Here is a 7,848-nt window from a genome sequence, read left to right on the forward strand (position 1 = left end):
AGAAGCCCAGTCTCGGGCAGCAGCAAAGTGGGTGGATCTTCACGTCACAATCCTCAAAGCCAGGGCTTATGTCTGGGGAAAAGCCCACGTGGTCTGTAAGGGATCGGACGGGGCTGAGAGATGCCAAGGTTGTCACTGCCTGTGATGTATGCAACAGATCAAGAGTTGTAAGGAGAAACTTGCAGCGAGTAGCTGTTTCTGCAGGAAGAGTATACATCAACTTCTTAGAGTCATTCCCAGACTTGGGGTTGTCAGGAGTCACATGGTAGTGTGGCGCCTCTATAGCCTATGGCTAGGAGGAGTGAGAGTTATAAGAAATACCTGTGTAGCTCAGTAATGGAACACCTTGGTGAAAAGGGCATGGGGAGGGATTTAGCTCTCCTAACAAGCATGAGAGCTCGTGAGATGAGAGCAGTGGCAAATTGGCAGTCTCTACACCTGTGATGCTGAGAGGCATGAGATCAGCCTTATATAAGGCTGGAGGAGAAGGCAGTGGGGAGCATGTGCATTCTATCACGGACCCTCTTACTCTGACACCTCTCCTGCCTGCAGAACGCCAGCACGGCGTCTCTCTGCTGAGGATTACCAAGCTCTACTAAAGACTAAGATCTATCTTTCCAGGACTGCTTTACTCTAAGACTTTCTCTCTCTCTCTCTCTCTCAAGTAGATAGCCCTCAGGCACCTAAGAGAAATTGTTCCTGAGCAAGGTAGCTTAGTGATCCACGTCTGGAACCTAGTTAAGCCAAGTCCAAGACCTGGCCAGTCCTGGGCCCTGATAAGCGGTGGCAGGACTGGGATGTGACAAATGGCATAGCGGGCGGGATTTGACGAATGCAGACCGAGAGGGAAATAAGCTTTAGCAAGTAAGAAAAAAAGAGAAATAGAAATAGTTAAAGGGAAAAGAAATATCTAAGAAAGATAGCCAGCAACAGGTCTTTCTCATTTGGTTTTTCCTCTTCTTTCCTACATTTTCTCTTTCCAAAGTCTAACTACTTCTTCTGTGGGACAAAAGCCCATAAAAGCCTTTAGCCTCTTCTGGGAATCGGCTGGAACAAAAAAGCAGAAAAAAGCCTTTAGACAAGAGGAAAGAGGAAAGATAGACCTAGGAGATAAGAACCTTCAGTAAACAAGCCTTTAGCCTCAGGGATGAGAAAAGCCTTCGGTAAAACAGCAAAGAGAAAAGTTTGGGAATAGGTTGCAAGAGTTTATTAAGTTAGGGAAGAGAACTTCTAACTGCCTTCCCCTATATCTTCTCCCATTGCCAGCAGGAAGCAGTTTTTGAGAGACTGACACCTAAATCCCCTTTTGGCAGTTATGAGTTCTTTTTAAAAAGAAAAGAATTGAGGTAGATTAAGGGGCTGGTGAAGAAATAGAGGAAGTGAAGTTTTTTTTTAATTCAATCATTTTAATTTCAAATGTATTTTTAAAATCATAAATGGGGTTTTATAATCGAAAGTTGAAACATTTACTCTTCATAGCTTCAGAATTTCACAAGCAATTCTAGAACATGCTTTCCAAATCCAGCCTTCTTTACTTGCAGATTTCTGAAAAATCTGGTACTTGAACTACTCCATTCTAAACGTGTAATTTTAGATCTATCGTACGCTTGCTGACAAGAGTTTTCCAAAAACAATCTACAAAATATAAAGAATGGTTTCTACCCAAGAATCAGCAGTGAGAGAAGAAATATTAAACACATACCAAGAAATCATTTATTCATTAAAAAAATAACAGAACCAGTGTTGTTCTCTGTCATTAAAGAGAACATGTAAAATTATTTTTATAGACTTTGGTAATATTTTATTCTCTACACAGGTCTCAGTCCTACTTAATGATCTTTTATGCAAAGTAACCATGAGGATTTACTGAGTAAAAATCCCAGGCATGAACATGGCCCTAAATTGCTATTCCACAGAGGAACAGGTGACTTTGAGGAAAAGAGCTGCCATGGTAACTTCCCTCAAATGCTTATTTTAAATAAAAATAGCTAGTGAAAGTATTTGTTAAAGCAATTTTGGGTAGTATATAGCATGCAGCTCACCCAACAAAAAAAGACATGGAAACATTCTTTCCTTTTATAGGAAATTTTCCACCTTTACTTTTAAAATTACATCTTAGTCACTTTTGTGGGGTTTTTTGGTTTTGGTTTTTTTTTTTTTTTTGACTAATTCTATATTTAAATTTCTAAAATTCCACATTTCAATATAGTAAGAGTTCTTTTTCAAATGATCTTTACAACCCAGAACACTGACACCAGAACGACATTCTCAAGTCACATTGTTTGACTATAATGAAGTAAAACATGAAAATGGAAGGATGTCTGAACATGAGTATTCCCTCTGCTCTGAAGGTGAAAGCAAACTTTTAACATATGTGTAACACAGAACTCCATTCCTCAGGAGCCCCCTCAAACTCAGAATGCTTCTGTTTAATAAGTCAATATACTGGTCTTAAAAATTAAAGTTTGGTCTCTAAGAAGGACTGAACAAAATTGATTCCTGTCCCCCAACAACAACCAGAACAGCTCTAATCAGCCCTTCTTCTCCCCACAAAAACAGGGAAGCAGTTGGGACTGAAGATTTTAAATATGAAATGTCAGCTCCTAAAACAATGCTATTTGCTCAAGGCTGTAGATCTTTATATTTCCTTCTCCAATACTTCCCCCGTTTATAAGTTCATTTCCATACATACACACATGCACACACACACACACGCTCTCAAGTAAGACACTTTTTTCTGTTTGTTGATAAATTATGATTATGAACTAGGTATATACAGGTTTCATAGGTGCTTTGTAAACATCAGAGTGACTTGGGTCCTTTTCTCCAAAGCCTAAAATCAAATTATACAACCAAGGATCCACTACTTTCCCACACGCTGTTCACAGGCTGCATACTGACCAAGGGCAGAGAAAAAGGCCTCGTAACTGATGTTTATTTAGGTGGGAAGGCAAAGAGATAATCTCAGTCAATCTGATGTGCCAGGGAAGACAGCCTAATGTGCTGTCCACAGGACCAAACTTCAATACTAAATCGGGATCAGGGAAACCAGGAGAATTAAGTAAACTGTCTAACATAGTTACATCCAAATCTCTGGGTCTCTTTTGCTGCTGGGCTACCAATTGGCAAAAGTCCTGAGCAGCTCTCACAATATCTGCTTTTCCATCTTCTGGGGACAGCACCTTGACTGCTGAATGGCAATGTAAAACTTGATCATCTTTGTCATTACTATTCACAAACTCTGGTGAATATTTTGAACAATCTAGGCCCAGAAGTTCCTGCTGTTGTTTTAAAATTTCATCCATTAATCTGGAATTATTTCTTTTGAAAAGAAATACCTCACCCCCACTGCCATCTTCCTCCTCCCCTCGCCAGGAAGTGAAGTTTTGTAAAAAAGCTAAGACTCTAGAGTAAAAGGAAACAGCTAAAGAGTTCTGTCCCTTTAAGGCAGCCAAAGTTTCTAAGAGTTGAAAAAGAAAGATTGTAAAAAGTAAAAGGCCAAAAGAAAAAGCCCATAGAGAAAAAATCATGGCAAATGAGATACAGCAGTTGAAATATCAGATGGAATAGCTCAAAGACTAGATTAAGATCATGGCAGCTGACATAAAACTGTTGAAAGATCAGATGAATAATCTTATAGTAGAAGCTGATAAATGCTATATTGACAGGACAACTCAAATTGAGCAGCTGGAAGATCAGAAGGTAAATCCCCCAGTTAACATCAAATGCCATAAATGTGGGAAGCTAGGCCATAAGAGAAAAGTGTTTAAAAGGGAAAAGAACGTTGAATGCTAAAGAAAAGGAACAAAGAGCATATAAACCTCCAGGTGTATGTCCCAAGTGTAAAAAAGGCTTTCATTGGGCAAATGAATGGTTATCCATTTGATAGAGATGGAACACCTGTATAGTAGGGAAATGATCAGTTGGGCCAGAATCAGGACCCACTGGTAAATGAAAAGTTAAAACAGTTTCTTTAATATTTTCATTTCAAACTATTTTTGGAAAAAACAGTATAATTCAATTCTATGCCATGGGAGCAATCTGCCAGCTTAGTTAGACCTGTGTGCCTCAGCATAAAACTGAGGAAATTAAACCAGACCAATGGATGATGATGGGGAATAATTAGATTAAATCTGTTTGTGGAATATTTGGTTATCCTGTGTGGTGAAGGGGTAACCCACCTCTCATCAGCATCTGTGTACTACAACCGGGTCCAGCTAAAGAGCCTGGACACAGCCCAAAGGGGAAAGGGACACTCTGAAGCAAGTGAAGCCTTTGGAAGATTATGAGAGGGAGGACAAAGGGAGGGGAGAGTAAGAGTTAAACCACTTTTGTGCTAGGGAGCTCCATCTGAAAAGCCTGGAATCAATTAGCAAAAATTCCACTGGAAAAGCAGCTTAAAGCAGGAAAAACTCCGCTACTGAGGAACTGTGAGGTGTGGGACCACTGAAGGACCCGGAGTAACAGAGCCTTTGAGAGGAACTGTGAAGTGCAGGACCCTTAGTCCATGAGTAACAGTCTGGAGATCTGTGAAGGTGGATTTGTTAGGACTGCAAGCAGCAAAGCCTTTGGAATAGCGAGAGAAAAATCTTTGCTTGCAAAGATTGCAAGGAAAGCGTTATCTTTTAAATATCAAAGGAAAGTTTGTACAATTAAAGAAATGGTAAATTCTCTCAGCTAAAATTTTCTTAGTTTGTTTTCTCGGTTTATAAAGACCTTTAAGGAAATTAACATTACAATCACGGTTTTCCCCTAGCAGCAGCTAATAGTTTAAATCTGTATTGGGCTTTTGTCATTTAAAGAGACCATACCTGGAATTCTGTACTTTGACAATTACCATATTCTTTTGCCTAGAAAGAAAAAGGCTAGATAACAGGAAGAACTGCCCTTACCACATTAAAAATTTTGTTTGTATATAAAAAAGGGGGGAAATGTAGCAGCTTGTATAGCCTATGGCTAGGAGGAGTGAGAGTTGTAAGAAATCCCCGTATAGCTCAATAATAGAACACCTTCATGAAAAGGGCATGGAGAGGGATTTAGCTCTCCTGACAAGCATGAGAGCTTGTGTAATGAGAGCAGTGGTGAATTGGCAGTCTCTACCCCTTGGTGTCGAGAGGCACGAGATCAGCCTTATATTAGGCTGGAGGAGAAGGCAGTGGGGAGCATGCACATTCTATCATGGACCCCCCTACTCTGACTCTGACTCCTCTCCTGCCTGCAGAATGCCAGCACGGCGTCTCTCTGCTGAGGATTACCAAGCTCTACTAAAGACTAAGATCTATCTTTCTAGGACTGCTTTACTCTCTCTAAGACTTTCTCTCTCTCTCTCTCAAGTAGATAGCCCTCAGGCACCTAAGAGAAATTGTTCATGAGCAAGGTAGCTTAGTGGTCTGTGTCCGGAACCTAGTTAAGCCAAGTCCAAGACCTGGCCAGTCCTGGGCCCTGACAAGCTGTGGCAGGAGTGGGATGTGACATAGTGGATTAAAATAAAGTCACTCTTGTCTCCACAGTCTCCTTTGACATTTATCATAACAGAAAACTTTTCTGTTGTTGGCTTCATGTGAGGTGTGAGGTGTGAGACAGGTCCCTGGATGGAAGGCAAGTGAGGGCTGGCTTAGAACATAGCTCCTAGAATTGTGTGTGATCCAGTGTTTTGTTTTTGTTTTTGTTTTTTTTAGTGTTTTCTGTTTCTTTTAAAAAACTATTTTGGGTAAAATATACATAATGTAAAACCTAACCATTTTAACCATTTTTAAGTATTAAGTGCACATTTTCATTCACATGGCTGTGCAGCCATCACCATCACCCATCTCCAGAATCTTTTCATTTTTCTCAGACTGAAACTCAGTCCCAATTAAACACTCACTCCCCATAGCTCCCAGCAGGCAGCCACCGTCCTGAAGTTCCTGAAGTCTTGAAGGTTCATCCATGTTGTATCCTGTGTCGGAATTTCTCCTTTTAAAGGAATAGTCCTTTGTGTGTATCCACATGCCACATTTTGTTGACCCTCTCACATGCTGATGGAGATCTGGGTCGTTTCTGCCTTTTGCCTGTTTTGAATAATGCTGCCGTGAACGTGGTGTGCAAATGTGTGTTCACATCCTGTATAAAATTGTTTTACGTGTAAGTCCAGAAGTGAACTTGGTGGATCACGTGGTCATTCTGTGTTTAATTTTTTTGAGGAACTGCCATACTGTTTTCCACAGCGACCACGCTGTTTTACATTCTTACTAACGCTGCACAAGTCTTCTAATTTCTCCCCATCCTCTGTGCATTTTTTTTTTAAATTAAAGAGTTTTATTTTTGAGTTTAGAGGATTTTGTTGCAAAGAATTGGTGAAACTCCTAGGGGAGGGGATAGCATTCTGGAATATGCACCTGCAACCCATCCAGTTTAGGTGACATTCTGTTAGGGGCATCTAGGACTAATTCAAACAACTTTCTAGAAACTGCTTCAGGCACGGAGATCTCTGTGATCTGGGCTCTGTTAGTGTTCCGAGTCAACATCACTTACTCCAGCCCTGGATTGTATGCTGCCTTTATTTCAACTTTATCTCTGTTTTATTGAATTCAGTCTATACATTCTTGACTATTTAACTATTTATTATAATTTAATTTTTATTTTCAGAATTTATAATTTGATATTTTCCATATCTACCTGTTCTTAATCACAATCATAACTTCCTATTTTAATATTTTTTCTTAGTTGATATTCTTTAAGAATATTAAATATGCTTATTTTAAATTTCTTTCATGGTTATTCTGTTTGCCTTTCATTGTCAGTAATTTGTATCTTTTATTTTTTCCAAGCCAAACTGTATCCAGCTTTATTAAAGATACTTTTCATAAACAATCATGGTATTTCAGGCAGGACATGGGCAGACCGTCATTAACAGTACACAACAACTTTCAAACTCCCTTCTTCAACGTTCTCCCCCAAATCAGAAAGCCACTATAAAACCCAGGGAAGTCTTCATTTGATGCTCTGAACAGGGAAGTTTAGAGTGAGGGCTGACATTTCACATTTCGCATGTTGTTTAACAACTTTTCACAAGCCGAAGCTGACTTTCAGGAAATGAAATGAAAATGGCAGAATTTATCTGAAGATCCAGCAATCTGGAAATGGAACCGCTGCTCTTTTGAGGGATGCGATCTCAGTGTGTTATTGAAAAAGTCCAGATTCCTTGACATACTGGTAACCAGTTATTGGGGGTTAGGTCCCAAGAGGTGACTGGGTTTAAGGGAGTTAAGACTATGCTGAAGGCAGAGGGAGAATAGGACATAAAGACAAATTAGTTTTTCCATACCACAAGGCATTTGTGCCAAGGTGGCGGTGTGTCAACATCAAGGAATCCCTCCTCTTGGGAGCCAAGAGGAAGTTTCTCAAAACTAAAGCGAAAGACATTTTCCCTCATATCAATCTAGCTTTGGAGACATTCTATTAGTGACATATGCCCCTTCCCCCCAAAACAATGAAGTGTTCTGTGTGCTAACAAAATAGCTTTTAAAAAAAAAGTAAAACAAAATTCTGCATTTTTATAAAACTTGATAAAAAATAGTATTTCAGACTGTACAGTCCCCAGAAGCACACAATTATCAGAAATGCACAGACTTCACTTGGCATCTCCAGCACCGTCAGCTTTCTGTGCCTGGTCTGTGTTGGCATCTCCATTTTCTGCACAGGATTATTCCCCTCTTTGCCAGCGTCAGCTTTCCCCTTTTCCCCTTTGGGCTCCTTCTTTCCATCCTTCGCAGGGGCCTTGTAGGCTTGGGCTCTGGCTTTGGGGGAGCAGGTTTAGCAGACAACCTTGCGGATCTTCTCTGCGGTTTGTCCTTGCCTCGGCTTTAT

At 40.1% G+C, this 7,848-nt stretch overlaps 1 pseudogene; it reads right to left on the reverse strand.

The window, feature by feature from the left end:
- Window positions 1–2,863: 2,863 nt before the first annotated feature.
- On the reverse strand, window positions 2,864–5,930 carry LOC111726565 (annotated as a pseudogene).
- Window positions 5,931–7,848: the final 1,918 nt, after the last annotated feature.

Source organism: Otolemur garnettii, unplaced genomic scaffold (assembly GCF_000181295.1).
Source record: "Otolemur garnettii isolate 467f Iridium unplaced genomic scaffold, OtoGar3 scaffold00071, whole genome shotgun sequence".
Lineage (NCBI taxonomy): Eukaryota > Metazoa > Chordata > Mammalia > Primates > Galagidae > Otolemur > Otolemur garnettii.